This window comes from Oryx dammah, unplaced genomic scaffold, assembly GCF_014754425.2.
Source record: "Oryx dammah isolate SB20612 unplaced genomic scaffold, SCBI_Odam_1.1 HiC_scaffold_28, whole genome shotgun sequence".
NCBI classification, from domain to species: Eukaryota; Metazoa; Chordata; class Mammalia; order Artiodactyla; family Bovidae; genus Oryx; species Oryx dammah.
The window spans coordinates 12593902-12620750 of record NW_024070212.1 but is presented as its reverse complement, the minus strand read 5'-3'; the positions used below and the strand labels follow the sequence as shown (position 1 = coordinate 12620750).

Genomic DNA, 26849 nt, shown 5'->3' with positions numbered 1-26849 from the left:
CTGGACATGCAGTAATCCTGTGACTTTCTGTGGCAAAAAGGACTTAGAGATGATATCCATCCCTGGACTCCATAGTGTGAATATCTGTTTACTTGACATCTCCATGTGCATGTATAATAGATATCTTGACATGTTTAAACTCAAACTCCCCAAACATTCTTTCTATAGAGTTTCTCATCCTTCCAAATGTCATCTCAATCCTCCATATATATATATATATATGTTTCTGGCCATAAAGCCTTGGTTTATACTTGACTTCATTCTTCTTTTTCATTTTCATTTATTTTTCACTCTCCATTAGAAAATATATCTCAGCATTCTATATATATTTGAATACTTATTTTTGTGTATCTATATGAAAAAAATATGTTTGTAACAAAATGCCTCTCCTCTCACCACCTCCTTGGTCCAACTGGGTCATCGTTTCTCACTTGGATTATCACAGTTGCTGCAGAATCTCTCACTGTTGCCCTTAATCCTTTAATGTCTATTTTCACAATATCACCCAGATGAATCTTTTCAAAACCTAAGTTGCATCACATTACTCATGAGCTCGGAACTACGCCATTAGCTCCCTTTATCTGGAAGGTCCTGTATCATTTGACCCCATCTTCCTTACTCCCCTCCTTCCTTAATGCACTCTAGGATACGGGGCTTCCTGCTATTCCTCCAATACTCTGTGCATGCTCCTTCCTCTCTAGAATTCTCTCCCTCCAGGTATCCACATGTCTCATTTTCTGACCTACTTCAGGTCTTTATTCAGATGTTAACTTCTCAGTAAGACCCCTGACCTCCCTATATAAAACTGCAAATTCTTTCTGGTGGCCTCTTTCCTCCTTAATGCTCTACTTTTCTCCACAGTACTTTCACAAGGCTGTGTGACAGGGTACAGTTATTCTGGGCTGTTGTTTAAAGACAGTTGGTATTGAGGCCTCAAAGAATAAACTGCAATCCTATCATGCAAATACCATTTTTATCCCCAGAAAATGGCACATAACTAATAGGTGGCAGAGCTGGAGTTGAAATCTAAGTGTTGGATTCTAAAGCTCCATATAGTCAACAATCCTTGCCTCCCTAGCATAAATCTCTCTTGATTGTATTGTATGATTTTTTTTAGTGCATTGTTAGATTCAGTTTGCTAGTATTTTGTTAAGGATTTTTGTGACTGTGTCTCTAACACTGACTTGTAATTTTGTGTGTGTGTTATATCTTTGTCTGGCCTTGGTGTGATGGTGGCCTTATAGAATAAGTTTGGTAGTGTTCTCTCTACCAGTTTCTGGAAGAGTTTGAGAAGGATATGTGTTAGTTTTTCTCTAAATGTTTGATAGAATTCACCTGTGAAGCCATCTGATTCAGGACTTTTTTGTTTGTTGAAAGATATTTAATTAAAATTTAATTTCATTACTTGTGATTGGTCTATTTATATTATTAATTCTTCCCGATTCTATTTTTGAAAACTGTGCCTTTCCAAGAATTTACCCACTTCTTCCCAGTAGTCCATTTTGTAGGTCCTCACTGGGTCAGATGCAACTCCTCCAGGGCAGCCTGAGGAAAAAACTTCTATGGAGAATTCAAATGCAGAGGTGGAGTTAAAACCACAATTGAAATCCAGCAGCAGTGTGCATTAGGAAGAGGATTGAAAACCTTCTCACCAGCTGTACAAGTTACAGATTAAATCCACACGACCAACTAGGTAGACTCTGTGTCTATGGAATATATAAAAGGACAATGCGAGGCCCCACAAAAGAAAAAGCAGTAGCTCTGGCTGATATGCATTTTGGAGGCAAGAATACGTAGCAGTATGACCACATTAGAGTCTGAGCTGTCCCCATAGCAGGTCCAGAGAGCAGCCCAGTGTTGGAGGGCATCCTAGGGAGACAGAGGTGCACTGTGGCTCACAGCGAGGGAAAGGATGTTGGCAGATGATATCTGAGAAAAACATCTATTATTATTCTTATATTTTGATTTGTTCTGCAGTTGGTTCGGGATTTTTCTTTTCTTCCTCTGTTGCTGTGGTTGTTGATTTGATTGTTACTATTAACATATTTAAGCTTTTGAGAACTGTTTTTAAATAGCGCTTTTTATTTCCTTCATATACTTCTACATCTATGTTGGCCTTTGCAGTTCTGTGGGTTTTTTTTTTTTTAATATATAATTTTATTTTAAAATCTTTTTTTTTTAATTTAAATTTTTTCCTTGGTTTTGTTTTTCTTATTGTTCTTTTCCTGCTGTAGTTATTCATATATATATATATATATATATATACACACACATATATATATCTTTTTAATATACTTCCATTTAACTTTGCTTTTCTATTTTCCTTCCTTTCTTTTTTTGCTTTCTTTTTTTCAACATGTTTGTTAGTTTGTTTAGTTTTCTTTGCTTTATTCCTCAGTTGGCACTTAGTTTTGGTTTTGCTTTCTAGTTGGTGTTTTAGTTTTGTTTTTAATTAGTTTATATCGTTTTTTGGTTTTCTTTGTTTGCCAGGTCACTCTCTTGTACTTTCTTTTCTTTGGATTGTTTTGGTATTCTTTGGGTGTATATGTGTGTGTGTGTGTATGTTCCATTATTTTTGTTTTTAATGTCTAACTTTGTATGTACCATTTATCTGGGGTTCGTCATTTGCTTCTCATTTTGTTTTTGTGTGTTTGTTTTAACCCCTTTAATACCATAATAAATGACTTGTGCAATTTCGGTTTTCCAGCCAGAGACCAGTCCTGACTCTTTGGAGCAGGAACGCTGAGTCCAGGACCCTTGACTGCCACAGAACTCCAAACCCCAGGAAGTATTAAATAGTAAGAATTCCCATGAAGGCTTCCACCTGTATACAAGACCTAACATTGCCCAATTTCCAGCAGCACCCAGTACAGGAAGCTTCACTCAAACAACAAGTGAGACAGAAACATAAACCCAGTCATCAACAGAGAGGATTCCCATGGACACCCCCCAAAAAACCACCTACACAAAAAAGAGTATGCCAAGGCTGTATGTTGTCACCCTGCTTATTTAATTTATATGCAGAGTACATCATGAGAAATGCCAGTCTAGATGAATTACAAGTTGGAACCAAGACTGCCAGGCGAAATATCAATAACCTCAGATATGAAGATAATACCAGAAAGTGAAAAACTAAAGAGCCTCTTGATGAAAGTGAAAGAGGAGAGTGAAAAAGCTGGGCTAACACTCAACATTCCAAAAACAAAGATCATGGCATCTGTTTTGGGGCATCACTCCATGGCAAATAGTTGGGGAAACAATGCCAGACTTTATTTTCTTGGGCTCCAAAATCACTGCAGATGGTGACTGCAGCCATGAAATTGAAAGATGCTTGCTCCTTGGAAGAAACTCTTTGATCAACCTAGACAACATATTAAAAAGCAGAGTCATTACTTTGCTGACAAAGGTCCATCTAGTCAAAGCTATGGTTTTTCCAGCAGTTATGTATGATGTGAAACTTGGACCATAAATAAAACTGAGCACTGAAGAACTGATGCTTTTGAACTTTGGTGTTGGAGAAGACTCTTGAGAGTTTCTTGGACTGCATGAAGATCCAACCAGTCAATCTTAAAGGAAATCAGTTCTGAATATTCATTGGAAGGACTGATGCTGAAGCTAAAGCTCCAGTACTTTGACCACCTGATGCAAAGAACTGACTCATTGGAAAAGACCCTGATGATGGGAAAGATGGAAGGCAGGAGGAGAATGGGGAGACAGAGGATAAGATGGTTGGGTGGCATCACTGACTTGATAGACATGAGTTTGAGCAAGCTCCAGGAGTTTGAGCAAGCTCTGGGAGTTTGTGATGGACAGGGAAGCCTGGCGTGCTGCCGTCCATGAGGTCACAAAGAGTCAGACATGACTGAGAGACTGAATTGAACTGATAGAGCTATAGATTCAAGGGTTGAGTTTCCTCATGGCAGGAGTTCAACCCCATACATCAGCAGATAACTGAATTAAAGTTTTACTCAGCAAGTTGCTGCCCACCAGACCAGTTCCTCCCATTAGGAACCTTACACAAGCCTCTTAACCTCAGCCATCAGAGGGCAGACAGAAAAAACAAGAAGAACCACAATCCCACAGTGACTAAAACAATCATTACAGAAAGTTAATCAGTATGAAAAAGCAGAAAGTTATGTCCCAAAGGGACAAGATAAATCCCCAGAAAAACAACTAAATGAATCAGAGATAGGCAGCTTCCCAGAAAAAGAATTCAGGATAATGATAGTGAATATAATTCAGGATCTTGGAAAAAGAATGCAGGCAAAGATTGAGAAGATACAAGAAATGTTTAGCAAATACCCAGAAGAACTAGAGAATAAGTAAACAGAGATGAATAATATACTAGAAGGAATCCATAGCAGAATAATGAGGCAGAAGTACAAATAAATGACCTGGACAGAATGCTGGAGATCATTGCCATAGAATAGAATACAGAAAAAAGAAATTAAGAGAATCTAAGAGGCCTAAGGGACAACACTAAATGCATGAACTTTTGTGTTATAGGGGTGCCAGAAGGAGAAGAGTGAGAGAAAGGATCTAAGAAAATACTTGAAGAGATAACAGCTGAAAATTTCTCTAACATGGAAAAGGAAATAGTCAACCAAGTCCAGGAAGCATAGAGAGTCCCAGGCAGGGTAAGACCAAGGAGGAACCCACTGAGACACATAGTAATCAAAAGGACAAAAATTAAAGACAGAGATAAAATATTAAGAGCAGCATGGGAAAAACAGCAAATAACATACAAAGGAACTGTCCTCAGGCTATCAGCTGATGTCTCAATAGAAACTCTAGATACCAAAAGGGAATGGCATGACATATTTAAGGATAAAAGGAAAGAACCTACAATCATGAATACTCTGCTCAGCATGACTCTTCTTCATATCTGTTGGTGAAATCAAAAGCTTTCCAGAGAAGCAATAGTTAAGAGAATTTAGCACCACCAAACAAGCTTTACAACAAATGCCAAAGGAATTTCTCTAGGCAAGAAGAAAGAGAAAGAAAAGACATACCTACAGAAAATAAATCCAAAACAATCATAAAAATGGTAATAGGATCATACATCTCAATTATTACCTTAAATGTAAGTTGATTAAATGCACCAACCAAAAGACATAGACTGGCAGAGCAGATGAAGATGTGTACATGTATGCACTTACCACATTACTCTGCTTGATCCCCCAAATGGTATGTAATTACTTTATATTGTTAGGTTAATTATATTTCCATTATGGCTTCCAACTGTAATTGTCTGTTATTTTTTGTCTGGCTATTGATTGTGAAAACTGATAAACATTTTTTACTATTGTGGTTATGTAACTATTACTTAATACCATTGTATCGTGATTAGTAAACAGAAAAATAATAGAATTCTATATCATCAAACAGCTTCCCTGGTAGCTCAGCAGGTAAAGAACCCACTTGCAATACAGGAGATCCGAATTTGATTCCTGAAACTGGAAGTTCCCCTGGAGAAGGGATAAGCTACCCGCTCCAATATTCTTGGGCTTCCCTGGTGGCTCAGACAATAAAGAATCCACCTGCAATGTGGGAGACATGGGTTCGATCCCTGGGTTGAGAAGATCGCTTGGAGGAGGGCAAAGCAACCCACTTCAGTATTCTTGCCTGAAGAATCCCATGGACAGAGGAACCTGGTGGGTTACACCGCATGGGTTCACAGAGTCAGATGCAACTGAGTGACTAAATACAGCACAGCACATATCGTCAAAACTACCAATTAATAGAAAAAACTGTTATCACTTTTTAAAATGCAGATACATATCAGATTATCTTGGAATTTTTTGGAAAAAATGCAAATGCTTGGTATTCCTTTTTTTTTTTTTGGACAAAGCTTCAAATATGTTTCCAGTGAACAGACATGTTTAAAACAACTGGACTATATGAGAATCTTTTACTTTTATCTAGTTTGTTTCATTTTTTCTAGTTGATATTCAGTGCTCCCATTTAATTTGGTTTATGTTTTCCAGTTTTTCCATATCTTTAAAAAAAAAAGTTCTTTCTCAAGACTTTATCAAGCATAGTAGAAAGGCTTTTGTATGCATATATATATTAACAATATGTATTATATATATTTAGAAAATATGAATTTTTGCATAACTAAAATAGTATGACATTTTGATTCCATGTTTGATTCAGTATGACTAAAACACTAGATTTCTAAATTAAAAATAATATATGAAACAATAAAGGTTTATTGTATAGCACAGAGAATATAGTCAATATTTTATAATAACCTATAATGGAAAATAATTTCCAAAATAATATATGTGTATATGTATAACTGAATCACACACACAAAAAGAATTCTACTTTTTGAAATTTAGTAATGTTTATCTTTTCTAAATGCCCTATGGACATTTAATAGCAATGTATGAAATACAAAATTTTAAATATATTTATATAGAAGATTAATATAAATTAATTAAATGTAAATCTATTATATTAAAAAAGAAAACCACTTGTGTGGGGTTAACTAAACTTATTGTTTAATCATTTCACAATATATATGTGTATCAAATCACACTAAACACCTTAAACTTTCAATCTCTTTCATGTCAGCTGTATCTCAATAAAGCTGAAATTTTAATATATAAAAAAGCAACAAGTAATATACAAGGGAAACACCATACAATTAATAGTTGATCTTCCAGCAGAAACTCTGAAGACCAGTAGGGAATGGTAGGATATATTTAAAGTCTTGAAAAGGAAAAAATCTACAATCAAGATTACTTTACCTGTTAAGAATCTCATTCACAATTAATGGAGAAATCAAAACTTTACAGATAAGGAAAAGTTAAGAATATCTAGCACCACCAAACCAGCTTTATCAGGGCTTCCCTGATAGCTAAGTTGGTAAAAAAAAAAAAAAAAAGAAAGAAAAAAAGAATCTGCCTGCAATCCGGGAGACCTTGATTCGATTCCTGGGTAGGGAAGATCGCCTGGGGAAGGGAATGGCTACCCACTTCAGTATTCTGGCCTGGAGAATTCCGTGAACTGAGAGAAGTCCATGAGGTGGCAAAGAATCGGACACGACTGAGCGACTTTCACTTTAAACTAGCTTTACAACAAATATTAAAGGGGTTTCTATAGACAGGAAGCACAAGAGAAGCAAAAGACCTATCAAAACAAACAAAACAAGAAAATTCCAGTAGGAACCTGTATATCAATAATTACTTTAAATGTAAATGGACTTAACACTCCAACCAAAAGACACAGACTGGCTGAATGGATACAAAAACAAGACCCATGTATATGCTGTCTACAAAGGACCCTCTCAGACTGAGAGACACATTCAGGCAGAAAGTGAGAGGATGGAGAAAGATGTTCCATCCAAATGGAAATCAAAACAAAGCCAGAGTAGCAATTCTTATATTAGACAAAATACACCTAAAATAATGAACATTAGAAGAGATAAGGAAGGACATTACACAACGATCAAAGGATCAATCCAAGAAGAAGCTATAACAATTGTAAATATTTATGCACCCATCATAGGGATATCTGGAGAAGGCAATGGCACTGGACTCAAGTACTTTTGCCTGGAAAATCCCATGGACAGGGGAGCCTGGTGGCCTGCAGTCCATGGGGTTGCTAGAGTTGGGCACGACTGAGTGACTTCACTTTCACTTTTTACTTTCATGTATTGGTGAAGGAAATGGCAACCCACTCCAGTGTTCTTGCCGGGAGAATCCCAGGGACGGAGGAGCCTGGTGGGCTGCCATCTATGGGGTCACACAGAGTCAGACACGACTGAAGCGACTTAGCAGCAGCAGCATAGAGGTATCTCAATACACATGCAAACACTAACAGACATAAAAGGAGAAACTGATAAATATTAGTAAAGAGCTTTCACACCCCACTTACACAAATGGACAGATCATCAAAACAGAAAAATTAATAAGGAAACACAAGCCTTAAGTGACACATTAGACCAGATGACCTGCCTCTTGAGAAACCTGTATGCAGGTCAGGAAGCAACAGTTAGAACTGGACATGGAACAACAGACTGGTTCCAAATAGGAAAAGGAATTCGTCAAGGCTGTATACTGTCACCCTGCTTATTTAACTTACATGCAGTGTGAAAGTGAAGTCGCTCAATCATGTCCGATTCTTTGCAACCCCGTGGACTGTAGCCCACCAGGCTCCACCATCCATGGGATTCTCCAGGCAAGAGTACTGGAGTGGGTTGCCATTCCCTTCTCCAGGGGATCTTCCCAACCCAGGGATCGAACTCCGGTCTCCCGCATTGCAGGCAGGGGCTTTATCCTCTGACCCATGCAGGGCTGGAAGAAGCACAAGCTGGAATCAAGATTGCCAGGAGAAATATCAATAACCTCAGATATGCAGATGACACCACCGTTATGACAGAAAGTGAAGAATAACTACAGAGCCTCATGATGAAAGGGAAAGAGGAGAGTGAAAAAGTTGGCTTAAAGCTCAACATGCAAAAAACTAAGATCATAGCATCCGGTCCCATCACTTCATGGGAAATAGATGGGGAAACTGGAAACAGTGTCAGATTTTATTTTGGGGGGCTCCAAAATCACTGCAGATGGTGAATGCAGCCATGAAATTAAAAGATGCTTACACCTTGGAAGGAAAGTTATGACCAACATAGACAGCATATTAAAAAGCAGAGACATTACTTTGTCAACAAAAGTCTGTATAGTCAAGGATATGGTTTTTTCAGTAGTCATGTATGGATGTGAGAGCTGGACTGTAAAGAAAGCTGAGCGCCGAAGAATTGATGCTTTTGAACTGTGGTGTTGGAAAAGACTCTTGAGAGTCCCTTGGACTGCAAGGAGATCCAACCAGTCCATCCTAAATGAGATCAGTCCTGGTGTTCAGTGGAATGACTGATGTTGAAGCTGAAACTCCAATACTTTGGCCACCTCATGTGAAGAGGTGACTCATTTGAAAAGACCTTGATGCTGGGAAAGACTGAGGGCTGGAGGAGAAGGGGACAACAGAGGATGAGATGGCTGGATGGCATCATCAACTCGATGGACATGAGTTTGGGTGAACTCTGGCAATTGGTGATGGACAGGGAGGCTTGATGTGCTGCGGTTCATGGAGTCGCAGAGTCGCACACGACTGAGTGACTGAACTGACTGACTGACTGACTGATTTAATTGTTATCTTCAGGACATTCTATCCAAATGCAGAAGAATACACTTTCTTCTCATGTGCACATGGAACATTCTCCAGGATAGACCACACTTGGAAAACAAATCAAGCCTCAGGAAATTTAAGGAAACTGAAATCATATCAAGCATCTTTTCTGACCACAATGCTATGAGATTAGATGTAAATTACAGGGAAAAAATGTAAAAAGCACAAGCACACGGAAATTAAATCATTTGTTTCTAAATAATGGACAAGTTACTGAAGAAATAAATGGGAAATTAAAAAAATTTATAGAAACAAATGTCAATGAAAACAAAATGTCCCAAAATCTATGGGATGCAGCAAAAGCAGCTTTAAGAGGGAAGTTTATAGTAATAAAATCCTACCTCAAGAAACAGGAAAAACGTAGAAAAGACAATCTAACTTATATCTAAAACAACTGGAAGAAGAACCAAAAAACACCCCAATATTAGTAGAAGCAAAGAAATCACAAGGATCAGAGCAGATATAAATGAAAAGAAATGAAGGAAATGATAGTAAAGATTAATGAAACTAAAAGCTGGTTATTTGAGAAGATAAGCAAAATTGACAAATCACTAGCCAGACTCATCTAGAAAAAAAAAGAGAGAAAAATAAAATTTAAAAAATAGGAATGAAAAAGAAGTTATATCAGACAATGCATAAATACAAAGAGACTATTATGAGCAAACATATGGCAATTAAATGGACAACCTGGAAGAAATGGACAGATTCTTAGAAAAGTTCAACCTCCCAAGATTGAACCAGGAAGAAATAGAAATTATGAACAAGGTAATTACAAGCACTGGAATAGAAACAGTGATCAAAAATCTCCCCCCAAACAAAAGCCCAGGGCCCGATGGCTCCACAGGTGAATTCTATCAAACATTTAGAGACGGCATAATGCCTGTCCTTCTGAAACTCTTTCAAAAAATTGCAGAGAAAGGAACAATTCCAAACTCATTCTATGAGGCAACAATCATCCTGATACCAAAACCAGACAAAGACATCAGAAAAAAATAAAATTATAAGCCAATATCACCAATGAACATAGTTTCAAAATCCTCAACAAAATTCTAGCAAACAGAATTCAACAACATATTCAAAAGATCATACATCATGATCAAGTTGGGTTCATCCCAGGGATGCAAGGAGTCCACTATATGCACATCACTCAGTGTGATACACCATATTAACAAATTGAAAGATAAAAGCTATATGAAAATCTCAATAGAGGCAGAAAAAGCTTTTGACAAAAGTAAGCTCCCATTTATGATAATGCATCTTCAAAAAATGGTCATGGAAGGAACCTACCTTAACATAGTAAAGGCCATATATGATAAACCCACAGCAAACAATAGTCTCAGTGTTGAAAAACTGAAAGCGTTCTCTCTAAGATTAGGAATAAGACAAGGGTGCCCACTCTTGCCACTGTTATTCAGCATAGTTTTGGAAGTCTTAGCTATGCCAATCAGAAAATAAAAAGAAATAAAAGGAATCCAGATTGGAAAAGAAGAAATAAAACTCTCACTGTCTGCAAATAAAATGATACTATACATAGAAAACTCTAAAGATATTATCAGAAGTTTACTAAAGATAATCAATGAATTTAGTAAAGTCACAGGATACAAAATTAATGCACAGAAATCACTTGCATCCCTGAACACTAACAATGAAAAAGAAATTAAGGAATCAATCCCATTTACCACTGTAACAAAAAGAATAAAATATTTAGGAATAAACCTACCTGAGCAGACAAAAGAGCTGTATACAGAAAACTGTAAGACATTGATGAAAGAAATCAAAGATGACATAAACAGATGAAGACATGTTCCATGCTCCTGGATTGCAAGAGTCAATATTGTGAAAATGGCTATACTACCAAGTGCAATCTACAGATTCAGTGCAATCCCTATCAAATTACCAATGACATTTTCCACAGAACTAGAAGAAAAAATCCACAATTTGTGTGGAAACACAAAAGACTCTGAATAGCCAAAGCAATCTTGGGATATAAGATTGGAGCAAGCTCTAATCATCAAGACAGTATGGTGCTAGCACAAAAGCAGAGATATAGACCAATGGAACAAGATAGAAAGACCAGAGATAGATCCATGCATCTATGGAGACCTTGTCTTTGAAAAGGGAGGCAAGAATGTACAATGTGGAAAAGACAGTCTCTTCAACAAGTGGTGCTGGAAAAACTGGACAATTATGTGTAAAGAGTAAAATTAGAACATTTCCTAACACCACACACAAAGGTAAACTCAAAATGGATTAAAGACTTAAATGTAAGATCAGAAACTATAAACTCTTAGGGGAAAACAGGCAGAACCCTCTATGACATAAATCACAGCAAAGGGATCCTCTATGACCCATCTCCTACAGTAACGGAAATAAAAACAAAAATAAACAGTGGGTTATAATTAAACTTAAAAGAAAGTTTTTGCATAGCAAAGAAAACTATAAACAAGGCAAAAATAAAGCCCTCAGAATGGGAGAATATAATAGCAAATGAAACAAAAGGCAAAGGACTAATTTACAAAATATGCAAGCATCTTATGCAATTCAATACCAGAAAAAAGAAAAACCCAGTCAAAAAGAGGGCAAAAGACCTAAAGAGACATATCTCCAAAGAAGATGTATAGATAATACACATGAAAAGATGCTCGACATTGCTCTTTATTCATTTCAGTCGCTCAGTTGTATCTGACTCTGTGAATTTTCACTTATTATTAGAGAAATGCAAATCAAAACTACAACGAAACACCATCTCACACCAGTCAGAATGGCTATCATCAAAAAACCTGCAATGAAAGCTGGAGAAGATTCAAAGAAAAGGGAACCCTCTTGCACTGTTTGTGGGAATGTAAATTGATACAGCCACTATGGAAGACAGTATGGAGATTCCTTTAAAAACTGGAATAAAACTACCATATGACCCAACAATCCCACTACTGGTTATATACCCTGAGAAAACCATAATAAAAAAAGACACATATACCCCAATGTTCATTGCAGCACTATTTACAATAGCTAGGCTGTGGAAGCAACCTAGACGTCCATTGATGGATGAATGGATAAAGAAGCTGTAGTACATATACACAATGGAATGTTACTCAACCATATAAATGAACACATTTGAGTCAGTGCCAATGAGGTGGATGAACCTAAAGCCTACTATATAGAGTGAAGTAAGTCAGAAAGAGAAAAACAAATATCGTATATTAACACACATATATGGAATCTAGAAAGATGATACTGATGAACCTATTTGGAGGCAGAAATCAAGACACAGACATAAAGAACAGACTTAATGGACCTGGGAGTGGGGTGGGGAGAAAAAGAGGGTGGGACAAATGGAGAGAGTAGCTTGGAAACATGCTACACTGCTAAGTCACTTCAGTCATGTCCGACTCTGTGCGACTCCATAGACAGCAGCCCACCAGGCTCCCCCATCCCTGAGATTCTCCAGGCAAGAACACTGGAGTGGGTTGCCATTTCCTTCTCCAATGCATGAAAGTGAAAAGTGAAAGTGAAGTCGCTCAGTCGTGTCCGACCCTCAGCGACCCCATGGACTGCAGCCTACCAGGCTCCTCCATTCATGGGATTTTCCAGGCAAGAGTACTGGAGTGGGGTGCCATTGTATTTTACATATACACTGCCATATGTAAAATATATTACCTGTGGGAATTTGCTGTATGACTCAGGGAACTCACCCTGGGGCTCTGTGAACCTAGAGGGGTGGGATGGGGTGGGAGGTAGGAAGGTGGTTCAAGAGAGAGGAGACATATGTATACCAATGGCTGATTCATATTGATGTATGGCAGAAACCAACAGAATATTATAAAGCAGTTATCCTTTACTGAAAAATAAATACATTAAAAAAAAGTGAGAACAATCAGTAAGTGCTGAACTAACAAAAGAGCTTCCGAGGTGGCAGTAGTGGTAAAGAACCCACTTGCTAATGCAAGTAGACATAGAGATGTGGGATGGATCCTGGGTTGGAAAGGTCCCCTGGGAGGAGGGCATGGCAACTGATTCCAGTATTCTTGTCAGGAGAATCCCGTTGACAGAGAAGCCTGGCAGGCTGCAGTCTATAGGACTGCACAGAGTTGGGCATAACTAAAGCAACTTAGCATGCATATAAACTAACAGAACAGACTTAGCATGGACACAAACTAACAGAACAAAACAAAACAAAAGGAAAATAAAAAGATAAGGAAAAAAATAGAAGAAAACAAACTTACAAAAGCAACCAAAAAACAATAAAGTTAAAAGCCTCATTTCCTAAGCAGACGGATTCCTCCAGGACCATTCCCAGCCACGAAACCCCTCACTCCCATCCCCTCTGTTGTGTTTATGCAGCAGTACTCTCCAAGGATTCTCTCTCTTAACCCAGCACTTTAGGGTTCAGTTCCTGCCTGCAATGATGGATTTCCATCTCAGGCAGAGGCACTCAGGGCAGATTCACAAGGAGGCTTTGGGATGGATGGTGCTCAGGACCCCAGAGCCTACACTGTTGGAGTAAGCCTTGGCTTGAGAAGCAGGCCAGCCTGCTCAGATGAGTGCCCTCTATGTGCCTGGGAGGCCAAAGAAGCTGGCAGGTGGAGAAATGGGTTGTAATTGTGGCCCTGCCCCTTGCAAGCCACTCAGCAATGATATCTAACTTCTATGGTGTCCTGGGCTTTTTTCACAATTTTTTCTGGTTGTGGAGCTGCTTACTCCTGTCCTTTCAGGCACTCTTTCCATAGCCAGCAGCTGTCCTCTCCCTGGGTCCACACTCCAAATTCTACTTTCCAGCACCTAGACCACCTCTACAGCAGGCAATTCACAACTCAGACTGGGATGCACAGAGCTGTAGTTGTAGACCCTGTGTTTAGTTCTTACTTGTCCTGCCTCCTATTCTGCCATCTTGACTCCTCCCCCTGTTTTTAAATTAACTCTAAATCCTCTGCTCTGGCTATTTCTCACATCCCTAGAGCACTCACATGCAGACCCAGTAGCCTGATTTCCACATTTTGGAGCAGTCTCCTCTAGTTTGTACCTGCTGTGGCCTCTGTCAGGAATAGACACCCTGGCCACAGGCCTCCCAAGCTGTATCACTTATGATTTCTGTAACCCTTCCCCTCTTTGTGGCTGTGTGTGTTCTGCTTGCCTTCTGAAGGTCATCCTGCATGCCTCCTCCAAGAAACCTTCTTGCTTTTTAAATTTTTTTTCAGTTTTCACACGATCTGTTTTGTTATCTTTGGTGAAAGAAAATGTTTCTTAAAAGCCTCTGTACTGTAGCACAAACAATCAACAATGAAGTGATTTCTGCTTCCATCTCCCCCCACTGGAGTTTGGACTCCTCTAATACAATGACTTTTCCTCCCGTTTCTGTATCCCAAAGACAAACAGTTGCACACAGTTGAAACACGTTATACATCTGTTGAATGTTTACCTAATATTAGAAGACACACTCAGGAAATCTGTAGGACAGTTTGATATTCAGCTGCCAGGTGGCACCAATGCTCAGGTGCTGTGGGAGAGGTGGGAAAAGTGAAAGCAAAAGTGTTAGTTGCTCAGTGGTGTCAGACTCTGTGAGCCCATGGACTATAGCTTGCCAGGCTCCTCTGTCCATGGAATTCTAGGCAAGAATACTGGAGTGGGTAGCCATTCCCTTCTTTGGGCTATTTTTCTGACCCAGGGAGAGAAACTGTGTTTCCTTCATGGCAGGCAGATTCTTTACCAGGGAAGCCAGACTTTTGGGAAGGAAGATGCTTTGAGGAATTTTTGAATGTTGGTTGCAACTTGTTCTGGTGGGTCATGAAATCATTCCCTTTTCTCTCCAAGAGTTACTGCTTGGTCTTCTGAGAGAACTATTTCAAAATCGCATAGATTGGATGGCATAAACTACAGAAATTACTTTTCTCATAGACCTAGAGGCTTGGAAATCCAAAATCAAGCTGCTGGTTGTTGTCTTTTTGGCGAGGGCCCTCTTCCAGGATTGCTGTCTTCTTGCTGTATCCTTACATGAGGGACAGGGAAAACTCTGCTCTCTCCTCCTCTTCTAATGAGGGAACTAATCTCATCCTGGGGGCTTTACCCTCATGACTTGATCATAAAGTAACCATCTTCCAAAGGGCCATCTCCTAAAACCACCACATTGTGGGTTATGGCTTTAACATATGAATTGTGTGGGGATACAAATATTCAGCCTTTAACACTGCCTTCAGGGGCTTATAGGTGTGGTTAGAACTAGATGCATGGGGGGTGGGAGGTGGATTGAAGGTGAAGCCTTAATTCAGATGTAAAGACACAGCCTGGATTCAGGCATCAAGGGTCAGGTCCCTGGGCGATATGAGCCCAGGTGAGAAGTCATAGTGGGATACCTACATAGAGGGTTCCTATTCATGATTAGGGTGGTGAGAATTGTTAATACTTCAGGGTGGGATTTAGATTCATGTGGGAGATAGTAAAGGTTTGGGAGTATGGTGGGTATCACTGGGTATGGGGGGCCCTTGAGAATCCCATGTCTCAGATCTGAGCTCTTAATCCAGATAAGAGACCTCTGAGGTGGAGCTACCACAGAGAGGAGAGTGAGGAGACTGGCTTTCCCAACTATCTCTCTGTCTCCCTGTCAATCCTCACTTCATTTCCTCTGTGAGCATTTTTGTTTTGTTTTAGTTGCCTTGTTTTTCTACAGAATGTGGACAGGCTCATTCCTGCCTCTCAGGTCAGTTTGGAGACAGCCTGGGCTGATGGATGCACAGCACTCTGGAACTTGTAGGGCGCTTCCTACCTTGTTCTCAGCCTGAGTGTTCACAGCTGGGTTCCTGCCTTCCCTGTTTTGCGATCCTGAACTTCTGATTTCTCATGAGCCCAATGAGGATCTTAATGGGACAGGGGTCATTAATTATTGTAATGATTAAATAAAATAAGGTATCAGTCAGTGGCAAAATAAATATTCATCAAATAGTACCTATTTGAAAGCAATCCAACATTTATTGGTTTACTTTTTAAAATATAAATTTATTTATTTTAATTGGAGGCTAATTACTTTACAATATTGTATTGGTTTTGCCATACATCAACATGAATCCACCACGGGTGTATACGTGTTCCCCATCCTGAACCCCCATCCCAGTTCCCTCCCTGTACCATCCCTCTGGGTTATCCCAGTGCACCAGCCCCAAGCATCCTGTATCATGCATCAAACCTGGATTGGCGATTTGTTTCATATATGATAATATACATGTTTCAATGCCATTCTCACAAATCATCCCACCCTCACAGTCTCCCACAGAGTCCAAAAGACTGTTCTATACATCTGTGTCTCTTTTGCTGTCTCACTATCATTACCATCTTTCTAAATTTCATATATATGCATTAGTATACTGTATTGGTGTTTTTCTTTCTGGCTTATTTCACTCTGTATAATAGGCTCCAGTTTCATCCACCTCATTAGAACCGATCCAAATGTATTCTTTTTAATGGCTGAGTAATACTCCATTGTGTATATGTACCACAGCTTTCTTATACATTCATCTACTGATGGACATCTAGGTTGCTTCCATGTCCTGGCTACTATAAACAGTGATGCAATGAACATTGGGGTATACGTGTCTCTTTCAATTCTGGTTTCCTTGGTGTGTATGCCCAAAGTGGGATTGCTGAGTCATAAGGCAGTTCTATTTCCAGTTTTTAAAGGAATCTCCACACTGTTCTCCACAGTGGCTGTACTAGTTTGCATTCCCACCAACAGTGTGAGAGGGTTCCCTTTTCTATACACCCTCTCCAGCATTTATTGCTTGTAGACTTTTGGATCACAGCCATTCTGACTGGCATGAAATGGTACCTCATTGTGGTTTTGATTTGCATTTCTCTGATAATGAGTGATGTTGAGCATCTTTTCATGTGTTTGTTAGCCATCTGTATGTCTTCTTTGGAGAAATGTCTGTTTAGTTCTTTGATCCATTTTTTGATTGGGTGGTTTATTTTTCTGGGATTGAGCTGCAGGAGTTGCTTGTATATCTTTGAGATTAGTTCTTTGTCAGTTGCTTCATTTGCAATTATTATCTCCAATTCTGAAGGCTGTCTTTTCACCTTGATTATAGTTTCCTTTGTTGTGCAAAAGCTTTTAATTTTAATTAGGTCCCATTTGTTTATTTTTGCTTTTATTTCCAGTATTCTGGGAGGTGGGTCATAGAGGATCCTGCTGTGATTTATGTCAGACTGTTTTGCCTATGTTCTCTAGGAGTTTTATAGTTTCTGGTCTTATGTTTAGATCTTTAATCCATTTTGAGTTTATTTTTTGTGCATGGTGTTAGAAAGTGTTCTAGTTTCATTCTTTTACAAGTGGTTGACCAGTTTTCCCAGCTCCACTTGTTAAAGAGATTGTCTTTTCTCCATTGTATATTCTTGCCTCCTTTGCCAAATATAAGGTGTCCATAGGTGCATGGGTTTATCTCTGGGCTTTCTATTTTGTTCCTTTGATCTATATTTCTGTCTTTGTGCCAGTAGTATACTGTCTTGATGACTATGGCTTTGTAGTAGAGCCTGAAGTCAGGCAGGTTGATTCCTCCAGTTCCATTCTTCTTTCTCAAGATTGCTTTGGCTATTTGAGGTTTTTTGTATTTCCATACAAATCTTGAAATTATTTGTTCTAGTTCTGTGAAAAATACTGTTGGTGACTTGATAGGGATTGCATTGTATCTATAGATTGCTTTGGGTAGTATACTCATTTTCACTATATTGATTCTTCTGATCCATGAACATGGTATATTTCTCCATCTATTAGTGTCCTCTTTGATTTCTTTCATCAGTGTTTTATAGTTTTCTATATATGGTCTTTTGTTTCTTTAGGTAGATATATTCCTAAATATTTTATTCTTTTCATTGCAATGGTGAATAGAATTGTTTCCTTAATTTCCCTTTCTATTTTCTCATTGTTAGTGTATAGGAATGCAAGGGATTTCCGTGTGTTGATTTTATATCCCGAAACTTTACTATATTCATTGATTAGCTCTAGTAATTTTCTTGTGGAGTCTTTAGGGTTTTCTATGTAGAGGATCATGTCATCTGCAGACAGTGAAAGTTTACTTCTTCTTTTCCAATTTGGATTCCTTTTATTTCTTTTTCTGCTCTGATTGCTGTGGCCAGAACTTCCAAATCTATGTTGAATAGTAATGGTGAAAGTGGGCACCCTTGTCTTGTTCCTGACTTTAGGGGAAATGCTTTCCATTTTTCACCATTGAGGATAATGTTTGCTGACGGTTTGTCATATATAGCTTTTATTATGTTGAGGTATGTTGCTTCTATTCCTGCTTTCAGGAGGGTTTTTTTTTTATCATAAATGGATGTTGAATTTTGTCAAAGTCTTTCTCTGCATCTATTGAGATGATCATATGGCTTTTATTTTTCAATTTGTTAATGTGGTGTGTTACATTGATTGATTTGTGGATATTGAAGAATCCTTGCATCCCTGGGATAAAGCCCACTTGGTCATGGTTTATGATGTTTTAAATGTGTTGTCGGATTCTGATTGCTAGAATTTTGTTAAGGATTTTTGCATCTATGTTCATCAGTGATATTGGCCTGTAGTTTTCTTTTTTTTGTGGCATCTTTGTTAGGTTTTGGTATTAGGGTGTAGGTGGCCTCATAGAATGAGTTTGGAAGTTTATCTTCCTCTGCAATTTTCTGAAAGAGTTTGAGTAGGATAGGTGTTAGCTCTTCTCTAAATTTTTGGTAGAATTCAGCCATAAAGCCGTCTGGACCTGGGCTTTTGTTTGCTGGAAGATTTCTGGTTACAGTTTCAATTTCTGTTCTTATGATGGATCTGTTAAGATTTTCTATTTCTTCCTGGTTTAGTTTTGGAAAGTTGTACTTTTCTAAGAATTTGTCCATTTCTTCCACATTGTCCATTTTATTGGCATATAGTTGCTGATAGTAGTCTCTTATGATCCTTTGTATTTCTGTGTTGTCTGTTGTGATCTCTCCAATTTCATTTCTAATTTTATTGATTTCATTTTTCTCCCTTTGTTTCTTGATGATCCTCTCAAACAACCATCTTTTGGCTTTGTTGATTTTTGCTATGGTCTCTTTTGTTTCTTTTGCATTTATTTCTGCCCTAATTTTTAAGATTTCTTTCCTTCTACTAACCCTGGGGTTCTTCATTTCTTTCTTTCCTAGTTGCTTTTGCTGTAGAGTTAGGCTATTTGTTTGACTTTTTTTGTTTGTTTGTTTGTTTCTTGAGGTATACCTGTATTGCTATGAACCTTCCCCTTGGCACTGCTTTTATAGTGTCCCATAGGTTTTCGGTTGTTGTGTTTTCATTTTCATTTGTTTCTATGCATATTTTGATTTCTTTTTTGATTTCTTCTGTGATTTGTTGGTTATTCAGAAGCGTGTTGTTCAGCCTCCATATGTTGCGATTTTTAATAGCTTTTCTCCTGTAATTGAGATCTAATCTTACTGCATTGTCATCAGAAAAGATGCTTGGAATGATTTCAATTTTTTTGAATTTACCAACGCTAAATTTATGGCCCAGGATGTGATCTGTCCTGGAGAAGGTTCCTTGTGCGCTTGAGAAAAAGGTGAAATTATCAATTAGGTCTAACTGGTCTATTGTATCATTTAAAGTTTGTGTTTCCTTGTTAATTTTCTGTTTAGTTGATCTATCCATAGGTGTGAGTGGGGTATTAAAGTCTCCCACTATTATTGTGTTATTGTTAATTTCCCCTTTCATACTTGTTAGCATTTGTCTTACATATTGTGGTGCTCCTATGTTGGGTGCATATATATTTATAATTGTTATATCTTCTTCTTGGATTGATCCTTTGATCATTATGTAGTGTCCTTCTTTGTCTCTTTTCACAGTCTTTGTTTTAAAGTCTATTTTATCAGATATGAGTATTGCTACTCCTGCTTTCTTTTGGTCTCTATTTGCATGGAATATTTTTTTCCAGCCCTTCACTTTCAGTCTGTATGTGTCCCCTGTTTTGAGGTGGGTCTCTTGTAGACAACATATATAGGGGTCTTGCTTTTGTATCCATTCGGCCAGTCTTTGTCTTTTGGTTGGGGCATTCAACCCATTTACATTTAAGGTAATTATTGATAAGTATGATCCCGTTGCCATTTACTTTACTGTTTTGGGTTCGAGTTTATACTCCCTTTTTGTGTTTTCTGTCTAGAGAAGATCTTTTAGCATTTGTTGGAGAGCTGGTTTGGTGGTGCTGAATTCTCTCAGCTTTTGCTTGTCTGTAAAGCTTTTGATTTCTCCTTTATATTTGAATGAGATCCTTGCTGGGTACAGTAATCTGGGCTGTAGGCTATTTTCTTTCATCACTTTAAGTATGTCCTGCCATTTATTCCTGGCCTGAAGAGTTTCTATTGAAAGATCAGCTATTATCCTTATGGGAATCCCGTTGCGTGTTATTTGTTATTTTTCCCTTGCTGCTTTTAATAGTTGTTCTTTGTGTTTGATCTTTGTTAATTTGATTAATATGTGTTTTGGGGTGTTTCACCTTGGGTTTATCCTGTTTGGGACTCTCTGGGTTTCTTGGACTTGGGTGATTATTTCCTTCCCCATTTTAGGGAAGTTTTCAACTATTATCTCCTCAAATATTTTCTCATGGTCTTTCTTTTTGTCTTCTTCTTCTGGGACTCTTATGATTCGTATGTTGAGGCATTTAACATTGTCCTGGAGGTCTCTGAGATTGTCCTCATTTCTTTGAATTCATTTTTCTTTTTTCCTCTCTGATTCATTTATTTCTACCAGTCTATCTTCTACTTCACTAATCCTATATTCTGTCTCCGTTATTCTACTATTTGTTCCCTCTAGAGTGTTTTTGATCTCATTTATTGCATTATTAATTGTAAATTGACTCTTTTATTTCTTCTAGGTCCTTGTTGAACCTTTCTTGCATCTTCTCAATCCTTGTCTCCAGGCTATTTATCTGTGATTCCATTTTGATTTCAAGATTTTGGATCATTTTCACTATCATTATACAGAATTCTTTACCAGGTAGATTTCCTATCTCTTCCTCTTTTGTTTGTTTGGTGGGCATTTATCCTGTTCTTTTACCTGCTGGGTATTCGTCTGTCTCTTCATCTTGTTTATATTGCTGTGTTTGGGGTGGCCTTTCTGTATTCTGGCAGTTTGGGGGGTTCTCTTTATTGTGGAGTTTCCTCGCTGCAAGTGGGGTGGTACAGGTGGCTTGTCAAGGTTTCCTGGTTAGGGAAGCTTGTGTTGGTGTTCTGGTGGGTGGAGCTGGATTTCTTCTCTCTGGAGTGCAATGAAGTGTCCAGTAATGATTTATGAGACGTCAGTGGGTTTGGAGTGACTTTGGGCAGCCTGAATATTGAAGCTAAGGGCTGTGTTCCTGTGTTGCTGGAGAATTTGCATGGTATGTCTTGCCGTGGAACTTGTTGGCACTTGGGTGGTGCTTGGTTTCAGTGTAGGTATGGAGACATTTGATGAGCTCCTATCGATTTATGTTCCCTGGATTCAGGAGTTCTCTGGTGTTCTCAGGATTTGGACTTAAGCCTCCTGCTTCTGATTTTCAATCTTATTTTTACACTAGCCTGAAGACTTCTCCATCTATAGAGCACCACTGATAAAACATCTAGGTTAAAGATGAAAAGTTTCTCCTCAGTGAGGGACAACCAGAGAGGTTCACAGAGTTACATGGAGAACAGAAGAGGGAAGAGGGTGTTAGAGGTGACCCGAATGAGATGAGGTGGAGTCAAATGAGGAGAGAGTAAGCCAGCCAGTAAACACTTCCTTATGTGTGCTTCACAGTCTGGACTGCTCAGAGATGTTCACGGAGTTATACAGAGACGAGAAGAGGGAGGAAGGAGACAAAGGTGACCAGGAGGATAAAGGGGGGAATCAAAAGGAGAGCAACAGATCCAGCCAGTAATCAGTTCCCTAAGTGTTCTCCACTGTCTGGAACACACAAAGAGAATCACAGAGTTGGGTAGAGAAGAGAAGAGGGAGGGAGGAGACAGAGGTGACCTGGCGGAGAAAAAGGAGAGTCCAAAGGGGGAGAGAGCAGTCAAGCCAGTAATCTCACTCCCAGGTAAAAACGGGTACTGAAGATTGGCTTCTTAAAGGTACAAAGAATGCAGCCCAGGCCTCCCTGCCCAGCACCAGCTTGCTAGTGGCAGATGTAGGCATCTGTGCTCCTTCTCTGCTGGGGGAGTTACTGTTGGACATGTAATCTGTGGGTTTTATTTATTTTCTTCCCAGTTATGTTGCCCTCTGTGGTTTCAAGGCTCGCCACAGACTCGGCAGTGAGAGTGTTTCCTGGTGTTTGGAAACTTTTCTCTTTTTAAGACTCCCTTCCTGGGACGGAGCTCCATCCCTACCTCTTTTGTCTCTCTTTTTGTCTTTTATATTTTCTCCTACCTCCTTTCAAAGACAATGGGCTGCTTTTCTGGGTGTCTGATGTCCTCTGCCGGCATTCAGAAGTTGTTTTGCAGAATTTACTCAGCATTTAAACGTCCTTTTGATGAATTTATGGGGGAGAAAGTGGTCTTCCCGTCCTATTCCTCTGCCATCTTAGGACCGCCTCTCGTCTGTCTTCTTAGTGGTGGTTTTGTAGGACAAGAAGAAAGAGGACTGTATCTTCCAGTTCTGAGAGCTCCTTATCCTAGACACTTTTGCAGAGCTTTTAAAGTGGGGCCCCAACAAGAGTCCTCCTTCCTGGGGTCCTTGGAGCCAAGAGAAGGAGAACATGTTCACTTCAAAAACAACGGAAGGTTTTCTTTGATTAAACAAGACCTAGGAGCACCCACTCCAGAGCGCACTGCTCCCAACACGCTGCTTTATGGAGATCTCGTCAGTGGGGAGGGGAGCGGGCAGAGTTCTTGCAGGGCTCTGGTTTACTTTTTAAGACAATAGGGACACAAAGAGAACAATTTATTATGTTCTCTGTGGAAGAGACAGTTGATGGCAAAGATCTCATACATATTGAAAAATTCAAGTAAATATTTAAAGAAAAAGACAATATCCTTTCCAACTTTGTTTCCCACAGCCACTTTCTTCAAGGGTAACCTCTCTTGTTTTCTTACAATTAATAGTAATAGTTTCAAATCTAAATTTGTTGGATGTTTAGAAACATCAATATTTTTGAGCCATTAAGTAATATTGACTCAAAAGATGTGTGCCAGGTTCAACAGTGTTAGATGTGAAAAACATGGGTGCAAGGATTTGACACACAAAATACCATCACTCCTCTCCCCTGAACCCTGCACAGCAGCAGACTTGACTACAGCCTCCTTTGTAGTCTTCTCTCTGTAATTTAGTTCAAGCTGCTTCCTCCCCCTGGAGTGGCCTTTCCTCCTACTCCTAAGTCAGCTGAGTGAAATCCTGGCCCTGGGTTGAGGTGTAGCTCAAGGCATCACTTTTCCTTGAGGTTTTCCAGACTGTTCCTTTGACCACTCAGTGCTTTTATGTTTAATAGTGTTGGCCCCCACTGACGTGTGCTCTGTCCCCATATTCTCCTTGCTGGAAGATAACATTCCTACAGGAGGGCCTGTATGTCCCTCACCTGTTATCACTATGAGGCCTCAGCTGGTGTTCAGTAAATATTTTTTTTTCTATTTTAACGCCACCATATTTAATTACATATTTTGAAATGGAATAAAACCGAGGAAGGGATATCTTGAGTGTTAAGAATGCAGACATAGCTATGCTCTAATAAACGGATGAGCTCACAATATTCCCAACAATTTCACAAGGTGTATCTTTAATGATACAGTTTTACATTGTCCTAATTTAATGGAATTACCTAAAAAGGAAAGGAGAATAATTTTTTATAGACTTATCACAGATTTGATAGAATTACCACTGAGTCAAAGTTGTAGGACACAAGCAGAGCATTTGGTCCATATTTAATTAAGGGTGTGTGTGTGTGTGTGTGTGTGTGAGTGTGTGTGTGCATAAAAGCAAATACTTAACTTCAAGTACATTTTATATCGTAAGTCACCCATGAGCATCCTACACCCTAAAACTGAAAGAAGGCATTGAAGAAACCTTGGAAGAGTTATGTCTCAGGACTCACAATTAACCTATGAGGACTTAGAACCTTAACTGGGTTGGAAAGCATTTCCTAAAGTTTTGGCATAGATTTTCTCCCTTGTTCTTTAGGCATTTAAAAACATACCATGCAATTAAGAGATTATTGTCATGCTAAGACACAGCCGGGAGAAATATCAGTAACCTCAGATATGCAGATGACACCACTCTTATGGCAGAAAGTGAAGAGGAACTTAAAAGCCTCTTGATGAAAGTAAAAGAGGAGAGTGAAAAAGTTGGCTTAAAGCTCAACATTCAGAAAACGAAGATCATGGGCATCTGGTCCCATCACTTCATGGGGAATAGATGGGGAAACAGTGGAAACAGTGTCAAACTTTATTTTTTGGGGCCCCAAAATCACTGCAGATGGTGATTGCAGCCATGAAATTAAAAGACGCTTACTCCTTGGAAGAAAAGTTATGAGCAATCTAGATAGCATATTCAAAAGCAGAGACATTACTTTGCCCACTAAGGTCCGTCCAGTTAAGGCTATGGTTTTTCCAGTGGTCATGTATGGATGTGAGAGTTGGACTGTGAAGAAGGCTGAGTGCCGAAGAATTGATGCTTTTGAACTGTGTTGTTGGAGAAGACTCTTTGAGAGTCCCATGGACTGCAAGGAGATCCAACCAGTCCATTCTGAAGATCAACCCTGGGGATTCTTTGGAAGGAATGATGCTAAAGCTGAAACTCCAGTACTTTGGCCACCTCATGCGAAGAGTTGACTCATTGGCAAAGACTCTGACGCTGGGAGGAATTGGGGGCAGGAGAAGAAGGGGACGACAGAGGATGAGATGGCTGGATGGCATCACGGACTCGATGGACGTGAGTCTGAGTGAACTCTGGGAGATGGTGATGGACAGGGAGGCCTGGTGTGCTGCGATTCATGGGATCGCAAAGAGTTGGACACGACTGAGAGACTGATCTGAACTGAACTGATTTTAAAACTTTAATTTTGAACTCTAAATACATAAACTGACCTATGCAAAATTACTTTCTAGTAATTTAACTTTCATCATTTTGGATGCATAAGGTCTCCAAAGGGAGACCTCTGTCATGTATCTCACAGCTCTTATTGGCATATTTGACTATTTCTGACAACACTGAAGACTTCTCTCAGAGAAAGAACAGCATACTGAAGCCAGCATCTGCCCCTAGGTAAGTCAAAATTCTGACTGTCAGTGAGCATGTTCAAACTCATCATGTACAAAAGCAGGGAATGACTGTACAGAAGTAGCAAGCTGCTATGCATTCTGTGCACAACCCCTTTGTTCTGGAGAAACCTAAATTATTTGCCTCAGATTTCAAGAAAAAAATGACATAATGCTACAGGAGAGAAACCAGGACATAAAATAAAGGAGAAACCAGAACAGAGTTAAAGCCAATTTTTTCCTCTTCATTGAAGTTTTGTTGAATTACAACATTATATGAGTTTCAAAAGTACAGCACGATGATTTGATAGTTTTATAGATTATACTGCATGGTTATTATAAATACTGACCATATTTGCTGTGCTTTACATCTCATCCTTGTATCTTATAAAATAATATGCCTAGCAGTTTGTACCTTTAATCCTCTTCTCCATTTTGTTCTTACCTTATCTGCTTCCCTCTCATAATCACTAGTCTGTTATCTATATCTGTGAGTCAGTTTCTGTTTTGTCATATTTGATTTAAGACTGAGCAGATGGCATTGCAGAGAGCCACACTGTTCCAGATGTATCAATTTCCTTAAAAATCTAATCAATATATGTTCATATGCTGTGCCTGTAGGAAGACACACTGAAATGGCTGAAACCCAAAGGCTAATATTCTTTTGGCCAGAATAATGGAATTATTATTGTCCTAGCTATCAGTGAAGCAAACAGAGCCATCTGTCAGGCAAAGCAAACACACATCTAAATTACAGAAGTGCGTTGCCATGACAGAATTTGGATTGAGCTACTAACTAGGACTGTGAAATACGGTTTGATCTTGTATATTATGGATGCTTCTGAGGCATTCCCTAATTAGCATTAATCTTCTTAAACTATATACTCGCATTTCTTCAGTAGCTCATTAAGCTACATTCTGCACAAACCAGATGAATGTGGGTACTGGGGAAGAACAGTGTTTTTTTCAGTTTGATACAGTATTGACATGGTGACACATCAGTTTCAAAAATGGATATTCTTGATACTAGGTCCCAAACATCTCAAAACTAAGCTTAAACTCTATTAAGGGCTATTATAAAATCAGAAATTTCAACAAGATACAAGAATACTAATATTGAGCTGATGATAGCCTAGTTTCTATCACTCGATTTGCTAAAGTGCACATGAATAGAATTATTCTATATACTACAGATAAAAGCTTCCATGTTCTTCTAAGAGGAGTTAGTGGATGCTTATTCGGATTCTCTAAATAGTCATATTGGTCAATGTTTCTTCTCCTCCTGCAACCTTCCCAAATGCAAAATATCTTTTATTTACCAACTCTTTTCTTCATTAACTATTAATCAGCAAATTCACTAACAGGCAAGATTCAAACTGCTCTGGATAAACCTTTCAGTTCGGTTCAGTCACTCAGTTGTGTCTGACACTTTGTGACTTCATGGACTACAGCATGCCAGGCTTCGCTGTCCA

The 26849-nt window shown here is 38.9% G+C and overlaps 1 long non-coding RNA gene across 1 annotated transcript; it reads right to left on the bottom strand.

The window, feature by feature from the left end:
- LOC120855658 lies at positions 1-25506 on the bottom strand. Its single transcript, XR_005719284.1, has 3 exons — positions 25491-25506; positions 14361-14363; positions 1-200 (listed from the first exon to the last, which is right to left on the bottom strand). It is a non-coding gene; the product is annotated as an uncharacterized LOC120855658 (long non-coding RNA).
- Between the last annotated feature and the right edge of the window lie 1343 nt (positions 25507-26849).